This window comes from Grammomys surdaster, unplaced genomic scaffold (assembly GCF_004785775.1).
Source record: "Grammomys surdaster isolate TR1022 unplaced genomic scaffold, NIH_TR_1.0 280, whole genome shotgun sequence".
NCBI classification, from domain to species: domain Eukaryota; kingdom Metazoa; phylum Chordata; class Mammalia; order Rodentia; family Muridae; genus Grammomys; species Grammomys surdaster.
The window spans coordinates 2240324-2250012 of NW_021604721.1; the positions used below are offsets into that span (position 1 = coordinate 2240324).

At 44.1% G+C, this 9689-nt stretch overlaps 1 protein-coding gene across 2 annotated transcripts in view; it reads right to left on the minus strand.

Annotated features, from left to right (window-relative positions):
* Eya4 (EYA transcriptional coactivator and phosphatase 4) overlaps positions 1 to 4373 on the minus strand; it is a 232673-nt gene extending 228300 nt beyond the window's left edge. The window contains exons 1-2 of one of the 2 annotated variants that reach the window (XM_028777356.1): positions 4250 to 4373; positions 3350 to 3478 (exon numbers count right to left, since the gene is read on the minus strand). The gene's annotated coding sequence lies outside the window, so the exon portion shown is untranslated. Of the gene's footprint in view, positions 1 to 3349; positions 3532 to 4249 lie in introns of those variants that run through there. The other variant, XM_028777357.1, reaches the window with a different exon arrangement.
* Positions 4374 to 9689: the final 5316 nt, after the last annotated feature.

The following is a 9689-nucleotide window of genomic DNA, read 5'->3' on the forward strand; positions in this document are numbered from 1 at the left end:
AGTGCCTAATTTTAGGTTTTAAGTGCTTTAACAGCTCCATGAAATATGATCAGCAGCTGCAGTACAGGACTATGGTGAATAAGCCCCCTGTAACAGGGGCCTGTTCTTACTGAATGCTGAGTATTCTTAAGTTTACCCAATAGAAAAAAAATGCAGAAGATAATGTAAAAACATAATAAATGCTAGCATTCTTAAATTACTTAGCACTTCACTGAATCTCAAAAGGGATTATCTTTCTTCTTGAATTCTGCATGAAGCCTGTGAGCTTCCACTGCACAAATGTGAACAAAGCCTAAGTTTGTTATGTCAAAATTAGAACATGCATGTTTCCAAAACTCTAGCTTTTCCATCAACAGCCATGGGTTTTTCTATTATCTTACCCTTTCAAAGTTTCTACCCGATTCAACTCGGGTTCATCACATTTAATAAATGAAGGACCAAGCCACATAAATGTATTTTTAGACATCGCATCAGCCACACAGAGCTTACATCAGTGACAAAAAACATGAAACTGAACACTGTATTTCCTATGGGTATGTAAAATTTATCTATACCATAAATCACAAGATAAATAAAAGAAAATTTAGAGATGGAGAATATGCTTTCTTTTTAACCTAGAAATATCTGCAAATCTTTCTTCGAAAAGAAACTTCTTTACAAAGACATTTTTTTCTTCCATTTTCTAGGAAATGCCTAACTGTTCATGTTTGTATTTCTTATTGAGAACAAACTGTTCTTAAATCCACTTATTTTTTACACAAGTTGTAGGGTTTTGAAGCTTTTTCATTGCAATATGTTAGCCAACACTATGTTACTTATGAATTCACATACACAGCTTTGTTTTGGAAACGAAAAATTTGAAATGTTCAATGAGATAAACATTAATAAAAGGGGAAGAACTGAATACCCCTTTCCACTTAGAACTGTGAAATTCCCTTGGATGAGGTGATCTTAAAACAGGAAAGCAGTGTGCTGTGTTTATGTTCATCTACTTCATGAAGGCAGGCAGCAGGTTTGTGAAAACCAGCGTTTTAAAGACATAATAGGAAGGACAAGGACTTAATCATTAGACTATGAGGTTTCAAGCCAGTTCAGCTATGTTATGGCCAAAGCTGTTAATGTTGAAGATTTTGGTGCTGGTTTATTTGTTTTTCTCTTAACATTCATGTGCAGACATTATGAAAGTGCTTACCTTTGAATTACTTACTATCTTTAATCAGGTGGAAGTAACTCTTTTTACAGTCTGTAAACGTGGGGAACTTTTGTCTATGTTGGGGTTTATTGCCACAAAACTCAGACTCTGGCAGTCCTTCCACACAAAACAGTCTGTCTCATGTTGCTATTGCTTTTTTTTTAATTTCTTGGCAGAATATTTTTTAAAGTAAAAATATCTTTGAGTGCAAATCTGTTAAAACGCACCATAAAGCGTATCAAATTATTTTGTTTTAGAATTCTCTCTGCTAGGTTTTGTTTCTCAGGTATAAGCCCGACAAAATATATGTTTTTTTATAATTAAAAATAGGTAATGTTTCTACTTAAATATCACACTTCATTGGGGGAATTGTATCAAATATAAGTCTTGTCCTGGAGAAGCCTTAAAACTTAAAAAAATAAATTAAATTAAAAGAAAAGAACTCAGCAAACAACAATGCCACGGTCCACTTTCAGCGCTGTCAGTCACCCGCGGGTAAATGAAACTTCAGAAGTTGTTGATGGGAGTCCCAGTTGCTAAACACTCCTAAAGACTCCCACCTAAGTCCCCCAGGAGCCCGTGCTGAAAACTGACAAACGGTCGAAGGTGCAAAAAGGCGGCTGCTAAGAGAAGAGCAACAGAATGCCATATTCGAGATGTATTTCGCTCCAACAATTATGTTGATCCCCGAGTACCGAGCCAAAGGGGGTGAGGGAGAAAGAAAACTGTTAAGTGTGGGCTCTTAATGTGAAACCCAACCTGTTGGATCTCTTTAGGTATCAGATTTTGGAAGTGTCTGTAATGACAGCCAGGAAAGCAAATTAATGGCCAAGGGCCCACTGGGTTTGAACACGAGACTCTAGTTACCTCCTCACAGATCAAGTACACAGCATACACGCACACGGAGATGCCCCATGTGGAGCTGCGCAGAAACCAAAACACACAAGCCACGCGCTTGGTGAGCCGCCACATAGGTTGTTCCCGGGCGGGAATGCGCACCTTCCTTGGGGACCTCGGGTTCAGGAGGCTCCCTGAATGATACCTGCGCTGTCCGGAGAAAAGGAGAAGGCCACGACGATCCCACCCAAACCGAAAACCCGCGTTAGCCTCTGGGAACTTGAAGGATGGGCGGCTGAGAGCTAAGGCGCTAACATCCCAAACAAGGGGAAGGTGACAAAAATCAAACTACACTCCCTTAGTTTTGCTACCGCGCTGCCACGGACTCTCCAGTCTCTCTTAGAGAGATTGTGAATTTCGAATACAAAGAAAAGAGAGGAAAAAATTAAGCACTAATCGAAAAATAAAGTTTAAAAATTGGGTTCCCGTGGCGTGCAAAATGAACCGGGCTCACACGGTTTGTCTCCGAGTCCCAGTTGACCAAGCTTTAAAAACTGTTAGAGTGCTACGGCCTCCCCAGACCCAGTGAGCTCTGAGAGAAACCTGCTCTCCCAGCCTGGTCCTAGGCTTTGGAGACATTAGAATTGCTCTCTAGCATCCACTCCTGGAGCCAATGAACGCGACTCCTCTGACAAGGCGCCTCTAATTTCACAGACCCTGGCACACTGCAGGAGACATTCGTCCATGCCACATAAAAACCATTAAAGTGAGGTCCCCGCTGTTTAGACTGCTACTGGTACCTGGAGACCAGGGCTCGGCCCCTGGGTACATGCGCGCCCGGCCTCACGCAAACCCAGGCGCCCACGGCTTTCCAGGGGACACTGAGGTAGCACCCTTATTCCGTGTAGCGGGTCATCACAAAGTATTAAATGTCACCCGGTGGGAGTGGGAAGAGTCTGGTGCAAGCCTTCCGAGGGGCAGGTAGGATCTGCACCCGGGACGAGGATTAACTCAGGTCCCCCGCCTTCCGAGCCCAGCGCCAGACAAGAGAGGTTACTGGGGACCTTAGGGTCGTTGAGGGTCTTCCTGGGCAGAGCGCATCACTGAGTTCCTAGCGACCCTGGCCACGGGACACCAGTGTTGAGTAACGGAGAGAACTCCAAGGCTCACACACTCTCCCTGGGCGCGTCTTCCATCCACGCACTTCAAAGTGTCTAGCCAGCACTTTTTAGGGGACAGTTTGGGGGGAAGATCCAAATCTGGACACCTCCTCCCCTATTGGACTTCAGGAAACGGGTCGGATGAAGAAAGGATACTCACCTCTGGGGGCCCGGACCGCCTTGGGCTCCCGAAGTTCAATTGTCTGTCCCAGCCAGTGATCTGCGGGTCCGATCTGTGTATTTACTCGCTTTCCTTCCAGTGTCTAAGTTTTCCCTTCGCGCCGTGTCTCTGGTGAAAACAGGACATCCCTTTCGGCCACCCCCAACAAATAGCTTACACAAGTGGGGGAGAAACGGGGCGGGGTGGGGGAGCTGGCTGCGAGGGGGAGGACGAAAGGAGCCGAGGCAAAGTCCAGGCAGCCGAGAGGCAGGGGAAAGGCAGAAGAAAAGAGAAAGCGCGCGCGCCGGGTGGCCGGCTGTCCCTCCGCAGGTCCCCACTGCTCTGTCCCCTCTCTAGGGCACCGATCCGGGGAAAGGTTTGCTCGCAAGCTGGGAGCCGCCGGAGCGTGCGCCGCGTCGTGGGCAGCCTTTCCCTTGCTCGCGGAGCCGAAGCCTAGAGGCAGGAGGGGGGCTGATTGGGGAGGGGGGACGTCGCCGCCTGCGCCCTGGGGCTAGGGTGGCCGCTGGGGCCTCGCGGCAGGCCGCCGGTAGAACAGGGGATCTTTACCGGCGCAGAAGTCCTCTCTTTTTATTCGATCTTGGGAAACTGCCTGTTGTCATCGGCTTTTTTTTTTCTTTTTTGCAGTCTTTCCTGGGGGGACCTCGAGGCTCCCCTGCTCTGCGCGTCTCTGGTGGCGCCGCGGTAATCTCCGCACCCTCTACGCCGCCCTACCCCGCCTGGCACTGACTGGCCACGGAGGCCTTTAGACTGAAGGGATCAGTCCGCTGCCACCACGTTTCTTGGTCCCCCACCTGCTTCTGGGCGTCCCCTGACTTAGCTATAGCTACCCTGGTACTCTGTGAGAGCTTCAGGCCCTCAGTTGGATTCCTTGCCACTTACCGGAAGAGAGGAGGCAGAAGGGACTCTTGTTCACTTGCAACAAAGTTAAACACCAATGGACACTAGCCTGAAGCTTGCTCTGGGCTTAGGAAATAGCTTTTTCCTGGAGATGGAAGCTATAAAGGAGTTAGCAGTGTACAGATAGGCAACACTGGGAAGTGCCTGGGCCCCTTCCAGGCCGGGTGCAGCTATAGGCACCCATCCCAGGCGCCCAAAGGTCAGACAGCAGTGACTTGACTTCCAAAGGCCAGTCAGAGCTGCTCAGGGCACACTGCTGAAATGACATTTTGAGCCTATGCCTTCCGTTCATGGCTTTTGTACCTACATAGGATTTTGTTTTTCACAGACAAATATAAATATCACACTCTTGGACCAAAGCAAAGACAACCCCCAAATTTTACCCTCATTTAACAACACCTTTTCCTAAAACCCATTGTCTATTTCAGTAACATCTGTCCTGCGACTTTGATAATATGTATTAGCTGATTTTAAATTTATTTCAATCTCTGTAATGGTCACTTGTGGTTCACGTGTGTTTATTTAACTAACTTCCTAATAATTATTAAGTTTGTATAAAAGAGAACCAAGGTCCAAAGAAATCAAAATAATTTCTCTCAAAGAAAACCAAGTCATCTAACCACAAAAGTTGCCTTAGGTACGGCCTTAGAGATGAAAAATCACTCCCTTTCGAAGAAAATTTAGTTTTAATATTTTTATTTTAAATTATATTCTGAATTTTTTTCAGAAACAAATTTCATCATTCACTTGAGCTTTGTTTTATGTTACAGGAGCCCTGTTAGAGTTCAAAAGGAAAAATCCATACAGAGTACTTGTTTTTAATGAGGGGGGGCGTTGTCTACAATGACTAAAAAGATGCTGGGGCTTTAAATTTAAGCTGATGAAGAAGTTTCTTCCCTCTACTTGCTTATTGGCCAGTCCTCCAATGGATCAGATTTGTGGGGTGGTGGGCTGTGGGGCAGTGGGGTACCCAGCTGAGTCTACTTTCAACCCTGGTGACCCTAACAGGACGGTAGGAGCTCGGCCTTGTTCCTGGGCCCTGGTTCCTTTCACTTAGCTTCAGCCATCCACAGCCCCTCCCAAAGAAAGGTTTGTGGCCTTCTGTCACATAGCACAGGGAGAAGGCCTTAGAGCCTCAAGAGATCTCCATATTAATGAGATACCTAAAGGCCAGAGGATGTAGCCAATTAAACATTTCTTCCCAGACCCTTCTCCCTGCAAAATATATTTAACCTCAGGCCCGCCTTGAGGACACGCCCTGAGGACACGGGGTACAGCTTCATCTGCTTTCCACCATGACAATAAACCTTTTAAAATCATGGACTTCTTGGAGTCTTTGGGGCCTGCAGTAGAGAACTGTAAAGGGGGCCTTCAACCAATGAGCCACCATCTAATCTCCCTCTGTGAACTTCTCTGCATTCCAGCCATGGAGGCCTGCCAACTCTAGCAAGTTAGCCTAGCCAGCCATGACCCAGCTAAGCGAGTCGCAGTGATCAAGAGTCTCACTACCCTGAGGGGCATTGGAGCTTCTCTCCCTCATCCCCCTCAGCTGCGGGCTGGTCCAGCCCATACTCCCCCCAGTCTCAACTCTTCCATGGCTCCTGGCAGCACCTGGGAGCCCAGGAGTCTGAGACCAGTCGATCTCTGCACGTCTTCTTGCTGGGGGTCCCCACCTAAGAGCTCTGCCCCCGAGGGTCTCAGACTGTGATCTCTCCATGCCCCAGCGGAGTTCTGTGACTTTTCACAGCTCTACATCCGCCCGGTGCCACGTGGAGTAAACTCAGTCAAATTCCCAGGGTTCTGCTCCCTGAGCCTTGATTCCAGATGCCTGGGGTGGCAGATGCATGGGAGCCACAACTCAGCCCAATAGGACCCACACACACGGGTGAGCTACAACCCCACACAGATTCAGGTAGCTTTAGCAGTTCCAGGCTTAACTTCCCCCTTTTCTGGTTCTCTGGATGGAAGGGTTTCTGGTGGTGGGTTGGAAGCCTTTATCCAGAGCACATTTCTGGGTTAAAGAGAAGCACCAGTTAGTGTATACTCAAGAGACAACAGCAAAAAGAAAACCTCATTCATTTTATTGTCTCCAATTCCTAGCTCAAGGTGTTTTGTTGGTGGTAGTTGTTTGTTTGTTTTCGGTAACTTGTTTCCATGTGACAAAGCTGAGATTCAAATGAGTCTGCATACATCCCAATCTATAGTTTTAGCCTCTAGGATGCTTTTAGTAGCTTTGGTTGTCATTCTTTCTGATACATACAGTATGTTTGCCAGTGGCTCAGTTGAGAAATTATAAGAGTGAATCCATTTTTGTCAGAATTCTCCATCAATACAGCAAATGCTATGAGAACTAAGAAAGGACTGTGGGAGCGTTCTCCTCCAAAGCTAGGAAGCATCCATTTCTTTTTGGTACAAGACTTCATGTTGGTTTAATCTCTTCAAAAGATGGAAAAGATTCGTATTTAAATAAAATTTGATGTTTTAATAAATTATTGGGGGGGAAAGAAGTGGTATGTTTCCTAGCTGTCTTATTTTTATAACACCCCAATATCAGCCTTTTGCCTCCTCTCAGTACCCCTCAAATAAATTCTTCCCCCATTCCCCTTACAAAGGGAAGCCTGCCTTTGAGGGTCAACACGCCACACATCCCCTCCCTGCACATCAAATTGCTAGACATATCCTCTCCCACTGAGGCCAGATAAAGCTGTCCATTTAGGCGTGGGGGATTTGTAGGCAGGCAGGTAACAGGCTGCAGCCCCTGCTGCAGTTGTGTGTGGGTCCCACATACAGATCAAGCTGCCCGTCCTTGCTCTCCTCTAAACTAAACTTTTCAGCACACTCACCTTGCAGTCAAGGTTATTTTCCCCCCTCATAACTTCTTATACACTTATACAAATATATTCCTAAGAACATATTTGCACAGATATCCCCAGAAACCTCAGAATTATTTTAAAATACTAATTATTCGAACTTTTAAATTGATCTAATAATAGTACTTTACTATGCATATACTGCACAGTTGTCATCTAGGGTGAAATAAATTGACCTGTGTTCAGTTCATAACTGAGAGGTTGAACAGTAATCTTAAGTTTTAAGGTTACTGTTGCCAAGGCAAACAGTGTATGTTGTTCATTCACCAAAGCTATGTCTAGCATCTGTTAAACAATCTTATAATTATTATAATTATAATTACATATCACCTACATTGTGATCATAAATGTATATTTAAACACAACATGGTCGGAGGTATATGCCATTTTTAAATAAACTTTTATTATATAAATTTAGTTGAGAAGGAAATCTTTTAATTGCCACTGTAAATGGAAGCCAAAGAATAGAAGATAATCCTATGAATGAATTCATAATTATAGAAATAGTATTTTTCCTATATCATCTATGATCATCTCATAGTGCTTTAAGAGATGATGGTTTAAAGCTTCCAATCCCAGATTTCCCAAAATATATTTTTAAGCATTCTCTTTCTACTACTGTAGAGAAATGTTTAAGTAGGCCTAGTTAATTTCAGAATTTTTTTATTTTGAAATTTTATGTGTTTATTGTGCATGCATGTGTGTGGGACCAAGTGTTTCAGTGTGAGGGTGTGTGTGGGGGAACATATGGGTGTCAGTTCTGTTGTCCACCCTGTCAGACCTGAGGATTGAACTCAGGTGTTCCTGGGTTAGCAGTAAGAACATTTACAAACCCCCTTACTAGCTCTGCCAGTTATTTCAGATACTGTTCTTTAGTCTACCATTGTTCTTCTTTCCTAAAATATATTTGAGATTTCTAAAGTTAAAGGATTCCCTTACAACTGGAATTGCTCCAAGATTTTATAGCTATTTTACTTGTGGGGGGGATTTCAATTCATAAATACATAGTTAAAAATGAAGGCTCTCCTAAAAGACTGTACCAGTTTCTAGTTATGTACTTCTCCTGTTTTCCTTTCTGCCCCCTTCTCTCTTCCTCTGAGGCCTTGTAATACCATGACAGCAATACTAACAGGCCCAGCAGGTCGGTGCCACCAAGTTCTAGATGATAGGGAGCAAGACAGGAAGAACAGAAGACAGGAGACAACTGAAGAACTCGAAAGAAAACACAGAGAGCTTCTAAAGACAGACACCTGCCACAGAATTCAGTAAGAGGTTCAGAAACTAGCAAGTCCTCCACAGCACAAGTCACAGCATGAGAATATCTATAAATACCCAGAAAAAGATACTAATAACAGGGGTGGGTTAGGAAAAAACAGTGGGAATGTAAGATCCCCTTATATGCAGTTCCCTGCACTCTGCACCTGGGGATTGGACACCACCACAATTAGTGTTGATTTTATAGTTGTGTTTGGCATTCTTTTTGGCACAAACTTTTGTATAAGTCAAATTAGACAAACAAAACACTCTTGGAGCACAGAATCCCAAACACAATTATTATCTTAATTTTATTGGAAAGCAACCTTAAGAGGAAAATAGTACCATCATTTTAGTAAGAACAGATTTTTTTTTAGATGCAAAAGCAAAATAGCACACTACATCCTACCAGTACACCCCCCCCCCAAAAAAAAACCCACAGAGGGCTGGGTATTTGGAGAAATAATTCCACAGCAAACCTCTTGAACACCCTGGTAGTGTACCTTTGAACTACAGCTGGAAGCACACTCAAGTCTTGAAAACTACAGTCAGTCAATTGTTTCTCTTTCACTCCTGAGCCAAATCCTTTGAGCTTTGGAAGAATGAAGTTTTAAAGGCCAGCCTCAACAGGAACAAGGTTGACCACTGTCTAAGAATGACAGACTATTAGAACAAATAAGGATTAAACAGGAATCTGAAGTTCTGTGCTTCTGGTTGCCCAAAAACTCTATAAATAAACAACCTGAGTAATTTTGTGCAGACTGATCAGACTTTAATGTTTCTACTAGTTCATTACATTGAAGAAATGAGCTGGGTGGAGCCATACTCTCTGGGTCGCATTTGCCCTTGAAACCCTCTCCTTCCTGGCAGCTTCTAAATGGAAGGGATTTCTAGAAGAAAGAACGCCGTCATATTTACTTATCAATTCTCTTCTGAATCCTTTGCTCAAGCTAAATCCTTTTAGTATTATAGTGTGCAATTCTGCTCTAGGTTTCATGTTTACAGCCAGCCTTAAGATGTTTATAAACACACAGCATGCCCACTTCTAGTCATCTGTTAACTGTGTTAAACAAATAGCAGACTTTTAAATCTTACTGCAGTTCATTCCTCTGAAACCCTTAAGCCTTCCCATGGATTGTCTCTGCCCTGTTTCCAGTTTCTCAGATGGTCATTTGTTTTAGAGGTCCCCTATGTTGTATTCTAAGGGTGATGGCATTAGTTCCCCAGAAAAACTCCTGCTTTTCTTTCTTCCATGGCACCACATTTTGAGTTTACTTTGGTTGTCCATCAACTCTTGA